Consider the following 16,635-nt stretch of genomic DNA (forward strand, 5'->3'; position numbering starts at 1 on the left):
GTTACCAGTTTGTGCAATTGCAATGTTGGATAATGGAACACTATTTTTAGAATACTGAATAAAAAGATATTTGAATCTAAAATTTTTTCCAGCTGTATTATCATTGAAATGTGTGGGAAAAAAAAAGCCTCATGTTCACAATGCTTCAAAAGACTCACCACATAATGACCCTTTTTGAAAACACTCTAGGACAAGAGTCAGAAACCATGGACCATAGGCCCAAACTGGTCCACCACATATTTTTGTAAATAACGTTTTATTGGAACACAGTTCTGCTCCTTCTTGTATGTAGTATCTGTGGCTTCTTTTCAGCTATGATGGCAGAGTTGAGTAGTTGCAAGAGTCTGTATAATCCGCAAACCAAAGCTATTTGCTCTCTGGTCCTTTGCTGAAAAAGGTTTGTCAACTCTTGCTCTAGGACAAAGTACTCAAGCAAGGAGAGAAACAAATCTAGGCTGCTTCAAAATAGAGAAGTTAGGATGAGTAATTAACTTGGTCGGGTTCACTGTTTAAATAACAAAGGATGGAAGCAAGCCAAAATAGATCCCAAACAATCCAGAACTGAAGTGTTTTATCTGATGATCACACTGTTGTGGAAAGGCCAGAGAAGGCAAGTTGATGTTAAAGTATTTGGCTTGTTCAGGCAGCACTGTAGCAAAAGGGTCCTCAGGTTTGTGTTCCACGATGGCATCACACCTAAGGAGGCATCATTTACATTATAGGTACATCTAGAGGATCATTAAGACTTGAATTCCGGCCCTCACATTCCTACCTTTCTTGCTGAAGGGTGGAGTGGGGGTGAGGCCAGAAGTATATGAGTTGCCACACTGTGATGCCTGAGATATTGGGAGGGCAGCACCTGTGGGCATACAGCTAGTGGGGCTGCTTCCTGGAAGGCTCTAGAAAATCCTCCTGACTAATTAAAAATGATTTTTTTCTTTGAGGAAGTGTTGTCTTTCCTTAACTCATACAAATTTGCCTCTGAGCTAGCAGTTGGTGTTTTAAAAGGGAAAAATCTAGCTATGAATAGGCTTAAAAATAATAGGAGAAAGTAAATGGATATATGCTATAAATAAATTAGTGATACCCACCAGAAGCATGGAAATAGACCAGCAGAAGAATAGTCTATCCATCCAATGGAAGATAGAAAATGAGAGGGAACCAGAAAGTATGGTAAATAGAAATGCAAAATAGTCTGTAAGAAATACATCCAAATGTAACTATAATTACAATAAATATAAATGCAAAAAACTGATCCAAAGACACAGATACTCAGATCAGATTTTAAAATGGCAATTGTTAGGCAAGAGAATCAAATGACTGTATCTCCATGGAAACACAGACATGACATGGTAGTTGTCAAGTGATCATTATTACTGTGCTTTTTCTGTATTGAGTTAATTATTCAGAATCAAAGCAATATCTGATATCCTGGAGTAAAGGTAGACATCCTAAGGTTTTACTTTCCAATTAATTATCTGTTCCAGCAGTGACTCTGCTTAGTAAAGTCTTAACATGACTTAGTGACCAGAAAGAAAACTTTTAGGATAATTCTCAAGAGAACATTTTACATGGAAAAACTTTTGCCTTACTAAAAATAAAACTTAATGAAACAATACTAAATATCATAATTTTGACAATTTTGGTTAACTTACTCGGAACCAAATTTGTCAGAAAAGAACGGTCAGCTGTGATAAAAAGGGTGATTAAAATGTGTACAGCATCACAAAGAAATTCACAGTCTCACATATTTTGCATAAAAGTTTACTAGGTCATTATGAAGAAAAGAAAAACTATAATTCAATGAGCTTTTTTATTACACGACTACTTGTTTAAAGTACTGGTAGATTTCTTCTGTAAACTTGACTGTTTTGTTTAACTTTGGGTCATTAAGTTGCAAACTACTGAATATGATGTAGTTTTGTTCCAGATGGTAGGAAGTGAAATTTTCTCCTGTTTCTACGATTAAAAATCACACAAAAGAATTGAAACCCACAATGGGTAATATGAGACTGGAGAAGAATTACTAATTTTCACAAACAATAAGCACCTACTCCAAAAATGCATCTTAGTGACAAAACATAAAGTCATACACATGGTACATTCTATTTTTTTGGAGTTGGTGAAACAAAAATCATTCTAAACAATATTACTGAGATTGATCACCACTGTGGTCCTTCACAATGTTGTTTAATATCTAAGAATGTTTACACTGCAGAATTGCAAAATTTCCACTGCTTTGCTGCACCTGGACTGGTAATGGGAGAGAATGATAACATTCAGGGAATAGTCGTCTTGTAATAGTAACCATTTCAGTATCTTGTTCGTCTACAAATGTTTTCTACAACAAAATTGTTAAACCTCCAAATATTCCAATGTCATGAAAATTTATAGCTAGAGAAATGGGAGGAAATTAGTTTTGGTGGCTTTACAAAGGACATTAAACTAGAAGCCGGATAAAGCTATTCCTTTTGGCTAATGCACTAAAAATGCCAAAAGAAAGACATACTATCTGTGTCTGCTTAGAAGAATTTGGAAGCCAAATATGTTAGATTCAGCTATATAGTCAATATCTTGTGTCCAATAGTGAGTTAGATTGAGCCCAGGGCAATGGGAAGGACTGAAGAGAGGAAATAGATTGGCTGGTGAGGGCAGAGCATCCAGTGAGTTAAACCTTAAGGAAAATAGGAAGGAGGAGAGCAATAATGAGGTCCTCTTTGTTCTATTACTGGCATTTTAGCATTGTTTACCCAGGACACAGCAGGAAACCTTGTGATTACTGGTAATATTGCTGAGACTTATTTGAAAAATGGTAGCTTTAAGTGCAGCACACTTACTTGACATTAGGCTGCTCATAAGTAACTACAAAATTTCTAACAGCTCTGGCTTCCTAATTAGGCTAAATTTTGGTTGCCTCTTTCTAGTAAACAATATCAGTGTTAAATCAGAGATGAAAACAATTAGAGCAAGTTCTGTATCTTTCTTTACATACATATGTAATATATTTATTGTCATTTAAAAAGTATTTATTAAAAACCTACTATATGTCAAGCATTTTGTTTGGTGCATTAGTTAACTCTGGTTAGAATAAAGTCCCGTCATTCAAGGAGTTAACATTTTAGTGTGAAGGCAGGGAAATGAATAGGATATTACAATACGGCATATGGTTCTAAGATGTTTTGGGAGCCCACAGGAGTGTCACTTGACCCAATTGTAGCTACCAAGGATGGCTGCTTGGAAAAGTGCAATTGTTAGCTGAAATCCAAAGCATGCAAAGATTAGCCAAAGCATCCAAAGCATGAAGGCTGATGGGGGTAGGTAGCAGGTGTGGAAGTGTATTCCAGGCAGAGAAAACAGCCTGTGCAAGGTTCAGTTGCTAGAAACACTGTGGTTCATCCAAGCAACTATAAGGAATTCATTATAATTCAGGAATAGAGCAGCAGGTTGGAGGAAGGGGAGAAAAGAGATATCATTAAGAACTACTCTGTAATCCAAGGTAGGGAGTTTGAACTTCATGAAAAAGGCTCCAGAAGCCAGTGGATGGGGTTAACAAGGGATATAAGGTTATTTGCACTTTAAGAAGGTCATTTTGGAAGAAGTTTGAAGAATGGCCTGGAAAGGAGGAACCTGGGGGGCCAGACCAGAAATTGGGATACTATAGTGTAAACCAGGTAAGAAATAGAGGTGGTTCAATTCATATAAGTAGTTGAGTGAATGGAGACATGAGAGGGAGAAGGGATGATTGGAGTTGATGACTGGTCAGACATAAGGGAAGAAAGAGAAGTTAAAGCTGATTGCCAGAATTTGTGATTTGGGCAACTGGTGGATGATGATATTCTTAGAGACAGGGAAAATCAAAAGGAGCCTTTCATCTCACGAGAGGTTTTAAACAGCATTGTATGTTTGCCATTGTGCCTGAGCTGCCTTCTATTTCAGGGATTCTTACTGTTCCTCCTTCACATTCCACAGTTTGGTTCTCATTACAAGACTTCCCCCATTATTTTGTCTATTTTCCCTGTCTCTCATTGGGATATGTTTTCACTTTTATTGCTGCAGTGTAATGTAATGTAATTCAATTTAATTTAATTTTAGAAGGCGGGAGGGAAGAGAGACAGAGAGAGAGAGAGAGAGAGAGAGAGAGAGAGAGAGAGAAAGAGAGAGAGAGAATCCTAAGCAGACTCCACGCTCAGTGTGGAGCCCCATATGGGGCTCGATCCCACAACCCTGGGATCATGATCTGAGCCGAAATCAAGAATTGGATGCTCAACAGATTGAGCCACCCAGGTGCCCCTTGTTGGGATATGTTTTGTTTTTACTTCATTAAAGGATATTGCTGGTCAAAATTTTTGTTGTCAGCCCCAACTCTGTAAGTTTTCAGATGCCCCAGGAGCATGAGAAAACTGTTACCAACGGCTCCCTCAGTGCTCTCTCTCAGATCTCTACTTTAAATTTGCATTTCTAATCCATTTAGGACTTTGAGGTACTTAGCAATAATTGTCTTCTTATTGAGCTCTTTATTGCCATGATGCATCAGTTGCTTGAAAATTTGTTTTTAGATTGATTGTGAAAGATTAGCATCGGCTACACTCAACCACAAATACTCTTGTCATTTACTTGTGACAACATTGAGGCCTTAAAGGCTGAAAACTGAGTGAAAGCCTTGACACAATTACCAACTTTCTTATTGTGTTAGTTTCCTATTGCTACTTTAACAAATCACCACAAATTTAGAGGCTTAAAACAATGTAAGTTTATTGTTTTATAGTTTTTTTCCTTTTCCAGCTTCTAGAAACCACCTTTCTTTCTTTCTTTCTTTCTTTCTTTCTTTCTTTCTTTCTTTCTTTCTTTCTTTCTTTTTCTTTCTTTCTTTCTCTTTCTTTCTTTCTTTCTTTCTCTCTCTCTCTCTCTTTCTTTCTCTTTCTCTTTCTTTCTTTCTCTCTCTCTCTCTCTCTCTTTCTTTCTCTTTCTTTCTTTCTTTCTTTCTTTCTTTTTCTTCTTTCTTCTATTTTTCTAATGTTCATTTATTTTTGAGAGAGAAGGAGAGCATGAGCAGGAGAGGGGCAGAGAGAGAGGGAGACAGAGAATCTGAAGCAGGCTCCACGCTGTCAGCACAAAGCCCAATGTGGGGTTCAAACCCATGAACCATGAGTTCATGACCTGGGCCTAGATCAAGAGTTGGACACTCATCCAACTGAGACACCTGTATTTCTTGACTCAGGTCCCCTTTTTCTATCTTCAAAGCCATCAATTGTGGGCCAAGTCCACTGTATAACTCTGACCTCTTCTACTTTCTCCTCTTCCCATTTTTGCAGACTCTTGTGATTACGTCGGGACTAGTTGAATAGTCTATGATAACCTCTCTATTTTAAGGTCAGATTAAGTATTAGTAACCTTAATTCCATTTGCAACCTTAATTCCCATTTGCCACTTACATAACACACTCAGATTCCAGGGATTAGGGCATGGGTGTCTTGGGTGTGTGGGTGGATCATTATTCTGAATACCAGGCTTATGAAATCCCATTAAGCAGCATTTTAATTGTCAAGGTTTTTCTTCTGGTTTTTTTTTTTTTTTTTAATTTTTAAAGTTTAAAAAAAATTTTTTTAATGTTTATTTTTGAGAGAAAGAGACAGAATGTGAATTGTGGGAAGGACAGAGAGAGAGGGACACACAGAATCCAAAGCAGGCTCCAGGTTCTGAGCGGTCAGCACTGAGCCTGACATGGGGTTTGAATTCACAAACTGAGATTATGACCTGAGCCCAAGTCCGACGCTTAACCGACTGAGCCACCCAGGTGCCCCTCTTCCGTTTTTCAAATGTAATTGCATCAAGGTAATTAATAACTTTCATGAGGCAAAGTACAATGGAGAGTTCTCAGTTCGCAACTTAACCTTTGATTCATGAATGATTTACTTCTCTCTAATGCCCATTCTTCACCTGGCTTCCAGGGCATTACACCCTCACAGCTGTCCCTCTGTCTCATGGACTACTTCTAAGTCTCCCTTGCTGGGTGTCCCCATTTTCTCTGAGCACATAATGATAGAGTGCTCCAAAGAGTTCTTTGTCCACCGCTTTTCAGTATTTATACTCACTTCCTTGGCAACCTCACGGACTCTTAAGGCTTTAATATCACTCATAAGCTGACAATTTCCATACTTTTATCACTATATTTAGACCTCTTAAATTCTAGACTTCTGTATTCAGCTACTTCCTCTACATCTTTATGTGAAAGTCTAACAAACATTTCAAAGCCAACGTACTCATAACTGAATTCCTGGTCTTCCCATTGAAACCTGTCCCATTTGTGATTTGCTTTATCTCAGTTGATGTCAACTGTATCATCCCAGGATCTTAGAATAAACATCTTATAGTTTTCCTTGAGTTCTTCTTTTCTTCATACCCCATATCCCTTCGGTTGGAAAATCTTGTGGCTGTGCCTTTAAAATATATTCAGAATTCATCACTTCTCAACACCTTAACTGCTATCACTTTGGTCTATAAACTATTTTCAGGACCTCAAGACCTACATAACACTGGTGGAGGTTGTCTTGTAATAAGGAACACTGTACTCAGAAGCATGGTGTACAAAATTGAAGAATCTGCTATTTTACATGCAGGCAAAATCTTCATACTTTTATCATATGCTTTATATACCTTATAGATTCCTGGATACATGCACTATCCAGTACAAACTTTCTTCAATCCTAGTTTCTAAGATGTTTCATTCTTTAAGAAGAAAGGAAAGTCATCTGGCTTTAAAAATTATAGCAGCATTTCAAATTGCTTTCCATGACTGGCCAAATACAAAAATGTTCTGAATATGTTTCTGGTCAAGGTAGATGCAGATATACTTGGATTTAGATTATACTCACTTTATCAAACTGTATTAACACTTACTTTTAGTGGTTTGAATAAGAGACTGGGAGCACTACATCCTGATTATGTAGGCAGGCAGACATCAACCCACAAATATTTTATGCATTCCTTTATATACATCCCAAATACCTGATAGTTCCTGACCAGAGTAATAGCACTAGGCTAAATTTGATACACTAAAATATTTTTTAATTACAGACAAGACTGCTTTTGATTAAATTGTCAATTTGATCTCCCATAAAAATGAAGGAGAAAAGTAAAATTTGCAGCCTGGGTAGAGATCACGTCAAACTTCCTGCATCAACGCATCAACTGATACGGTGATTTTGCATTAGTATCTTGAATGCTTCTTTATGACTAAAAAAGTTTGTGTTTCTAGTTGCTGGCTCTGATTAATTTCTTCCTCCTTATTGCACCCTGTTGGGGATGTTTTTGAGATAAATATTCTAGAAAAAATTTCCTTGCTATTCTTTAGCTATCTTTGCAAAGTTTTCTTCATGGTGTTCGTTTTTTTTTTAACAGAAATATTCAAAATGAATTGCTATGGCAGCTTGCACACTGGAACTTCCCAAATCAATCGTAATGTTTCTTAGAATATTGATGAGAACACACTGTCTGCCCCCAATGATGGCCCTGAACTATTTTTTGTCTCTTCTCCAAAGAAATCTATCAAAGGAGAGAAAGAAGATGATGTGGGCCCTCTGAAATAAAACACCACTGAGAAAACCTTCAGGAATAGAAACAATAATAAACAAACAAACAAACAAACAAATAAAGGCAAAGTACAGAAGATCCTAAAATTTAGGAAATGAATTTGAAGGAACAGTTAGGAGGGAGAGAGAAAAAGGACTCCTATTAGGCACATCAGTTACTCTTCCTCCATTTTAGAATACTTTCTACATTAAGCAATATAGGCCCAAAGGACTCACAGAAAAGGCAGGAATTATGACCTCTGCTCTTACATTTATGCATCCCAGTGGCTATCCTGCTGACTTAGCACAGGCTGCAACATTCTCTTTTCATTTGGGATCTGATTCTCCAGCTCAAGAGCATCTTTGGAGACCTACCTGACATTAAAGACAGAGCAATTGCTCAGCCAGATTTAGCATCTCCATAAAATAAGTGACAATAATTTTCTTGATACTTACGTAAAGTGGCAGGTAGCATTTCCCAAAGATGGTTTCCATAGCTACTCTCAGCCCATCTTTTAAAATACTAAAGGTATAGGTCCTAATTGGCCTCTGGTACACATTTCTCCTGTGAGTGATGCTAGGGTGAACGTAGACATTAAGTGTGACATCTCTGGGGCTAAACTATCTGGGTTTAGCTGTAAGTCACCGGTCACTGGTTGTACAACCTTGGACACATTAGATAATTTATGCTTCTCAGTTTTATTATTTATACTATGGGAATGGTGATAGTAATAATACCTGCCTCATAAGATTGTTGACAGGATTGGATTAACGCTTTCAAATGCTGGTCAATATCATTGGGATGAGTGGTTCAAATTTTAGCAATGAGAATTTTTCTTAAAGGTTTAAGCCAGATTATTTACTCTAAAATAAGAAGGAGACATTCTGAGGGAAGTGGACTCTTTTAACCCCCAGAGTTCTGAAGAATACAGGATTGAAAATTTTTACCAATATTGAAATAAATTGTATTGTAAGAAGGTACCCTGATGATCAAAAATAGATGCCTGAGACTTTAGTAAGGTAATCACAGTATTTTTACCTGGAAGAGTAAGTTCTAAATCTCAAAACACTAGAGTTCGTTTTGTATAAGTCTGTCAAACAATACTGATATCCAAGAGCTTGGCGTTCTTAATTGCCAGGAACTATCTAAAAATTAGATAATGTTATTTTGAATCTGTCCTCCTATTACTAATAAGAAATTGGGATAGTTTAACATACTACATGTGTGTTTGTTTATATACAAACTATAATATTGTTGATGAACAAAAACAAACAAACAAACAAACAATTATCTGCCTTTTTAATTCTTCTGGCTATTAAAAACTGCAAGCCTTTGCTTGGATTCCCATGAGTTTCCCTAGAAACTCAATTTCCAGGTTGCCCTCACCTCACTATCCAGGGACTATGTGCCCAAGGAAAGGAAACTGTAGTTAAGCTTGTTTCAACTGAATTCAATTCAAAAGGTTATTAAGTGGCTACTATGTGCAAAGTTACTGTCAAGGACTGAGAAGAAATATCAAGGGAAGACAAATACAGAGGCAAATAAATTCATTAACAAATATTTGTTCAGAGCTGCAAGAAACTTAGTCTATGCAGTGCATAATATGATAATATGGCACACTTAATATTATAGCAATATGTTATACCTGATGGTCAATGATGCTAGTGAATCTGAGATATTCTGTTGTTTTTTAAGTACTATCACGTGGAGACTGTTTTACTGTTCTTGGCCCTCTCCTCCAACCTAAAATTCCCTGAAATCCAAAGCAATTTACTTTTTCCTCACTTAACTCATCAAAGCCTACGATTTTTGTAGTTACTTAATTTACAAGATTAAATTGTATTTAATGTAGTTATTAATTGTACTTAATGTGGTAATTAATTAACTAATGCATTGATGTGGTTATTGCTACATCAATATCTGATATCAGATATCAGAATTACTAGAAACATTCTCAGCTAAAACACTTACTGTGTAACCTTGAGCAAATCCTCTAACCATTTTGCGTGTGAGTTTCCTTCTGTTTAAAATGGAAGGTAATAACAGCACTTATCTCACAGGATTATAAGGATTTAAGTTATTAATAACATGTAAGTATACTTAGGAAAGTGCCCTTATTTTGTAATCATTCATTATACAGGTTGAATTAGAACTGAAAAGTGTTTTTGTTACTCTTTTTTGAATCACACTGAAAACTAAAAATAATCATACATTTAACTGACACAAACTGACATAAACCATGTCACTAAATAACGCACATAACATTATCTTGAAAAGCTGGAAATGAAACAATATTGGAGAAGACTGTAAGGGAGATTCTTATAATTTGCTAACATTGCATGTATGACCATTGATTTTATTTTCAACTTGATTTTCATAAAGTGTAACTTGCAAACTTGCCTACAAGAAAACAATTAGAAATTATGATTAAGGTATAATTGACAGGGGTGCCTGGGTGGTTCAGTTGGTTGAATGTTTGACTCTTGGTTTTGGCTCAGGTCATGATCCCAGTGTCGTGGGATAGAGCACCATGTCAGGCTCCATGCTGAGTGTGGAGCCTGCATGAGATTCTTTCTTTCTCTGCCTCTCTTTCCTTCTGCCCCTCCCACCTTTGCGTGTTCTCTCTCTCTCTAAAATAAATAAAAATAAAAAAAAAAAGTGAGGGTACAATAAACATTCTTTTGAATGTATAGCTGAATTTATAGGAAATTTAGTGATACCCACATGACCAAAACAAAGAATGCACTAATATACAGCTAATTTCGTGGTGCCAAAGTGACTACAAGAGCCGGACTCAATGGTCACATGAGGCAGGGAATTAGACTTGGAGCTTACCAGCACAGAGAGTAGGAATTGAGACCTCTCTACTGCATCCTTACTCAAGTATGAACAAGAAAAAAAAAGCTGCTTACAAATGGTGGAGATAATGAGGATGTTTATTTCTATTTAGTTCCTTTTTTTTTAATATATGAAATTTATTGTCAAATGTGTTTCCATACAACACCCAGAGCTCATCCCAAAAGATGCCCTCTTTAATACCCATCATCTACCTTCCTCTCCCTCCCACCCCCCATCAACCCTCAGTTCATTCTCAGTTTTTAAGAGTCTCTTATGCTTTGGCTGTCTCCCACTCTAACCTCCTTTTTATTTCCTTCCCCTCCTCCATGGGTTTCTATTAAGTTTCTCAGGATCCACATAAGAGTGAAAACATATGGTATCTGTCGTTCTCTGTATGGCTTATTTCACTTAGCATCACACTCTCCAGTTCCATCCACGTTGCTACAAAGGGCCATATTTCATTCTTTCTCATTGCCACGTAGTACTCCATTGTGTATATAAACCACAATTTCTTTATCCATTCATCAGTTGATGGACATTTAGGCTCTTTCCACAATTTGGCTATTGTTGAGAGTGCTGCTATGAACATTGGGGTACAAGTGCCCCTATGCATCAGTACTCCTATATCTCTTGGGTAAATTCCTAGCAGTGCTACTGCTGGGTCATAGGGTAGGTCTATTTTTAATTTTTTGAGGAACCTCCACACTGTTTTCCAGAGTGGCTGCACCAGTTTGCATTCCCACCAACAGTGCAAGAGGATTCCCATTTCTCCACATCCTCTCCAGCGTCTATAGTCTCTTGATTTGTTCATTTTGGCCACTCTGACTGGAGTGAGGTGATATCTGAATGTGGTTTTGATTTGTATTTCCCTGATGAGGAGCGATGTTGAGCATCTTTTCATGTGCCTGTTGGCCATCTGGATGTCTTCTTTAGAGAAGTGTCTATTCATGTTTTCTGTCCATTTCTTCACTGGATTATTTGTTTTTTGGGTGTGGAGTTTGGTGAGCTCTTTATAGATTTTGGATACTAGCCCTTTGTCCAATATGTCTATTTAGTTCTTTGAGTGGAAAAAAACTCTCTTAATAACTTGTCATCATGTTTCCGCCACTTATGTGTGAGGTTTGTGTTTATATAAACTGCATTATATATAAATAACCAAGCTGAGAAGTTTTGCATAAAAAAATGCTCAGCTAGTCTGAGAGTGGCTGGCAGAAGTAAATGTGTACTCTTTTGAATAGCTGAACCTTAAACTTAGTCTGCACAAGATGGTCACAGATAGAGCCCCTCACAATCCAAAACTCAAAATAAACAAGGAAAATCTACTTGTGGTTAGTATCAGCAGACAGACAAACAGTAGGATCAGATGCTTAAGGGCTTTACATATAAGAATTATTAGCAGACACTATGAGCTATAGTTTCAGCATATAAAGATGAATTAAAATCAGAACAAAAGAGAGCATTATGAATAAAAAGTATGTTTAAAAGGAAAATAATGAAATTGCAGAAATGAAAAGAAAAAAACTATTAAAAGTACAATGGAGAGGTTAAATAGATATAGCTGAAGAGTGAACTAGAAAATAGAAACATAGATCTGAGGAAATTAGCCAGAGGCAAAACAAGGGTTAAAGCGACAGAAGATATGAAAGATAAGTTGAGCAATATGCCAGATATTACAAAAATATCAAAAGTACTTTAATAGGACCTTAGAATGAGTGAGAAGGGTTAAACAAATACTAAAAGCCTCCTCTGTACAAGTATTATTCTAGGTACTTGGGATACATCAGTGAAGAAAGCAAATAAGGATACTTACACTCATGTTGTTCACATTCTAGCACAGATGACAGAAAATTAAATATATATCTATGGGTATCATACATACATACATACATACATACATACATCATAGAATATAGTAAATAGCAAATGTGCTACAGAAGGAATAAAGAATAAAATAGGATAAGGTATAAGGAGTGTGTATGTGTGTGGGAGGGGGATAAGGTTGCAATTTACAATAGTGTGGAAAAAGTAGACTTTGTTGACAAAATGACATTTGAGCCAAGATTTGAAGGAGGTGAGGAATTAGCCATTCAGATTCCCCTGGGGACTTTTCCATTTAAATAGTTTAAAAGCCCTCAGGTAAGAGTCCATCTGGGGTGTTAAAGGTTTTTTTGTTTATTGTTGTTTCCCCAGCACAATGAATATTAACTGAGATATAATAGCAGATCAATAAATATTTTTTGAATCAGTGAATGCGGTATATATATCCTTGTTTATTTCTATTGTAGAGTGTCTCTTTTCCTTTACTTGACTTCCCTATTTTCTTCCTGAACTTTGTCTCAATAATCTGTATAGACTTGTCTTGAGGATTATTATGATTTTGATGCCGCACTATCAATGTGATACATGTAGGCAAGGTACAGGTACATGGGGATTTTGTGGTGGAAGCTTGTGGAAATTCTTTTTCTCATGGTTTCCAATTTTTTTTAATTAAATGGGAAACACAGCCATTACCAGAGAGTGAAGAAAATGGAAATGGTGGTAGAGTTTGAGGAGAATAGAAAGTATAAAATAGTTATCTGGGAGACTAGAAGACTGAGTTAGAAAGAGAAATATGATTGGATTCTAGAAAGTTCTAAGAAATATTTGTGGTTAGTATTCAAGTGGTATAGTGAGTCCAGTCATAACACCAAGTCTAGCATGTCTAGCATACCAGGTACAGGGTGTGCAGGGAATTGTATTTATCCTGTGCTGGGTCATGGTCAGTCATAAACAAGGGAATGTGCGAAGAACAAGAAAGTTATGGCTTATGCAGAAGAGTTAGTATAATGATGGGCACGGAGTTCCAGGTAAAAATGGAGGCAAGTGAGGATATGAGGAGGTGAGTTTAAGTTAAAGGTGGCCAGGGAGAGAGGGAATTAAGAGAGTGGAAGAGCATGGAGACTCTCAGGTTCTCTTGTCCCTGAAACATAACTAGATCAGGACCAAACCATTTTGCATACCTAGGAAATTGATCTGAGGATTAACACAACAATCTACATAACTTGAACAACAGAACTCAAGAGGTACGCAGTGCAGAGAGTGAACTTGGGGAGAAAAAATCTACACAGGGTAGGGAGGTATTTTTGCGGAGAGAGGTCAGAGAAATGGGAGAGTGTGACAAATTGGGAGAGTGAAGGAAAAACACACCCCCAAAAGTTGCTGGAGAGAAAGAATGAAAACACTCACAGGGGACTGAACAAGAAATTTGCTCCCCAAAACCACTGATGGGAAGAAAGGAGAGGGTTTTCAATACCACCAGGATTCTATAAACAGTGGAGTACAGAGTCTGAAGTTCTGGAGCTCAGTGCCTGGAAGTGCTCGGTGAGGAAGTAGGTGAGTCTCTAAGAGCAGGCAGAGGGGTCTGAGGGGTCTTTGTACCACACAGGGAGAAGCAGTTCCCCTGCATGGAGTGCATTTGGTAGAGGCCATACGGCCTTCCCACAGCAAAGGTCCCAGTGGAACCCAGGAGCAGCCACGTTTGCTGGTATTGGTACAAAGGCACCAAAGGGCTTTGAAACTTGGCTCTGGCTGTGTGTTGTGACTTGCCATAATCTCTGAACCTCTGCCACTGCATGATTGCATGAATGTTTTCTGGGGTAAGTTGGTGTGAGAAATAAGCCCACTGACCCAATCAAAGGAGGGACATGAAGATATGGAACATGGTGAAGCAAGGCTTTAATCAATGTTCTTGCAAGAGCAGGTGTCTGATGGACAGGCACACTCGAGACTGTTACAGCAGACAATTTATCTCCTAGAGTGGAAGTCTCTCTCTGATTCCTCATTGGCTGAGTACTACAGAGGTTACAGCCTTACCTGGAAAGTCACCTATGCCGATGTAAGGCAAAAAGTAGTCTGATTAGAAAAAATATACATTCCTTGAGGTGATGCAGAGAATTAGTTCTTTGATGCATGCTTATTGCAAAGCTTGCAAAAAATAAGCCCGCGAAATGGAGAGAGATAGAAGAACCAGGAAGTGAAGTGTCTAAGGGTTTGGGACTCCATTGTGGGAAGTGAGGGGTGTCAAACATATTTTCAATCGGTTGTAAAACTATTGTTAACTAGACAGCACAGCTTTTATTTGGTATTTCTGAAAATGAATCATCTTACTCTCACAGCCAGCACATGGCCATTGCCCAGCAAGACCCTCTCCCAAAGAGTCTGCATGGGTTTAAGCTGCAGGGGTCTCTGAAGTTTGGGGTTTGAAACACAACCCCATCTGAGATAAAATTTTAGAAGGAGGTGCCGCCTGGCAAGCGGTCAGCTTGGACATGGAGAGGGTAGAGGTGGGGAGTGGATGGAGGCCTGAGACAAAGGAGGGTTGCTTGATCACTGGTCGGTGAGAGTGCGAAGTTCCTGTGCCAGAGACTAGGGAGCTGGGTGAAGCCATTTCCATCTCTCAGGCGCACGCACACCACATTGATCCATCCCAGTGGCTAACAGACACATGAAAAAATGCTCAACATCACTCATTAGCAGGAAAACACAGATCACAACCACAATGAGATACCACCTCACACCTGTCAGAATTGCTAACATTAACAACTCAGGCAACAGATTTTGGTGAGGATGTGGAGAAAGAGGAACTCTTTTGCACTGCTGGTGGGAATGCAAACTGGTGTAGCCACTCTGGAAAACAATATGGAGGTTCCTCAAAAAATTAAAAATAGAACTACTCTATAACCCAGCAATTGTACTACTAGGTATTTATCCAAAGGATACAGGAGTGCTGATTCAAAGGGGCACATGCATCCCAATGTTTAAGGCAGCACTATCGACAATAGCCAAGGTATGGAAAGACCCCAAATGTCCATCCACCAATGAATGGATAAAGAGGATGTGTGTATATACATATATATATAATGGAATACTACTTGGTGATCAAAAAGAATGAAATCTTGCCATTTGCAACAACATGGATAGAACTAGAGTGTATTATGCTAAGCCAAAGAAGTCAGTCAGAGAAAGACAAATACCACATGATTTCACTCATATGTGGAATTTAAGATACAAGACAGACGAACATAAAGGAAGGGAAGCAAAAATAATATAAAAACAGGGAGGGAGACAAACCATAAAAGACTCTTCAAATACAAAGAACAAACTGAGGGATGTCAGAGGGATGTCAGGTCGGGGGATGGGCTACATGGGCAAGGGGCATTAAGAAGGACACTTGCTGGGATGAGCACTGGGTGTTATATGTAAGTGATGAATCACTAAATGCTATTCCTGAAATCATTATAACTTGGATTTAAATTAAAAAAAGAAAGAAAAAAAAAAGGTGACCAGTGGGTGAAGCTAAAGGGAGATGAGAGAATATTTGGAAAAGGAATAGCAGAAGGAGTTGCATGCTTAAAATTGACACTATGGAGGACTGAAGGTATCGGTAAATTTTATTGTATAACCAGGGGAGTGGGTGGCTGGAGTGAAGTGGGGGACATGATATCTGGAGGAGGGCAGATTAGGAACAGGGAGTTCGGAGTAGAGGGGATGGTCAACTTCAGTGATTCTCAATCCTGGGTGCTCACTAAAATCACCTGAATAATTTAAATAAAGTATGAAATCTAGGTTCCATATCAAACCAATAACACCAGAATTTCTGGGAGTAGAATTTTTCAAAGTTCCTTGCGAGGGATGCCTGTGTGGCTCAGTAGGTGAAGCGTCCTACTCTTGATTTTGGCTCAGGTCATGACCTCAGGGTCACGAAATCAAGCACCCTGTCGAGCTCCCTGCTGCACGTTGAGTCTGCTTAAGATTCTCTCTCTTTCTGCCCCTCTCCACTCTGCCCCTCTCTCTACAATAATAATTAAAAAAAGTTAAAGGTTTCTCATGAGATTTGGTTTGTAGCCAGAATTGAGAATCACTGGTAGCACGGAGAGAAAATAATGATGGAGAAAGAGAAAATGCGTCAGAAGGTAAAACCCTCAAAGAATGGAGTAAGGGAGGTGGTGACCAGGATGTAAGTAAATAAAACTGCTACATACATTTGTGCAACAGTAGTAGTGCCTAGATGTGAAACATCTTGATTCAGTCTACAAGAATGCTTGAGGAATGTTTGGATTGCCAAGCCCCTAGAAATAGCCCAGTTTTGGAAATGATGAAAGAATCCCCTCCTTTGGTTCTGTCTTTAGAGAATCCTTCTGGTATTTTGATTCTTTTTTAGCAATCCTAGGTGCACTTAATTCTGCAACT

The 16,635-nt window shown here is 38.1% G+C and overlaps 1 long non-coding RNA gene across 1 annotated transcript in view; it reads left to right on the plus strand.

The window, feature by feature from the left end:
• The first annotated feature begins 3,381 nt into the window (after positions 1-3,381).
• LOC128314503 (uncharacterized) overlaps positions 3,382-16,635 on the plus strand; it is a 49,825-nt gene continuing 36,571 nt past the window's right edge. The window contains exon 1 of the long non-coding RNA XR_008296227.1: positions 3,382-3,671. This is a non-coding gene — a long non-coding RNA (uncharacterized LOC128314503). The remainder of the gene's footprint in view (positions 3,672-16,635) is intronic.

The sequence above is a fragment of the Acinonyx jubatus genome, chromosome B1 (assembly GCF_027475565.1).
Source record: "Acinonyx jubatus isolate Ajub_Pintada_27869175 chromosome B1, VMU_Ajub_asm_v1.0, whole genome shotgun sequence".
NCBI classification, from domain to species: Eukaryota; Metazoa; Chordata; class Mammalia; order Carnivora; family Felidae; genus Acinonyx; species Acinonyx jubatus.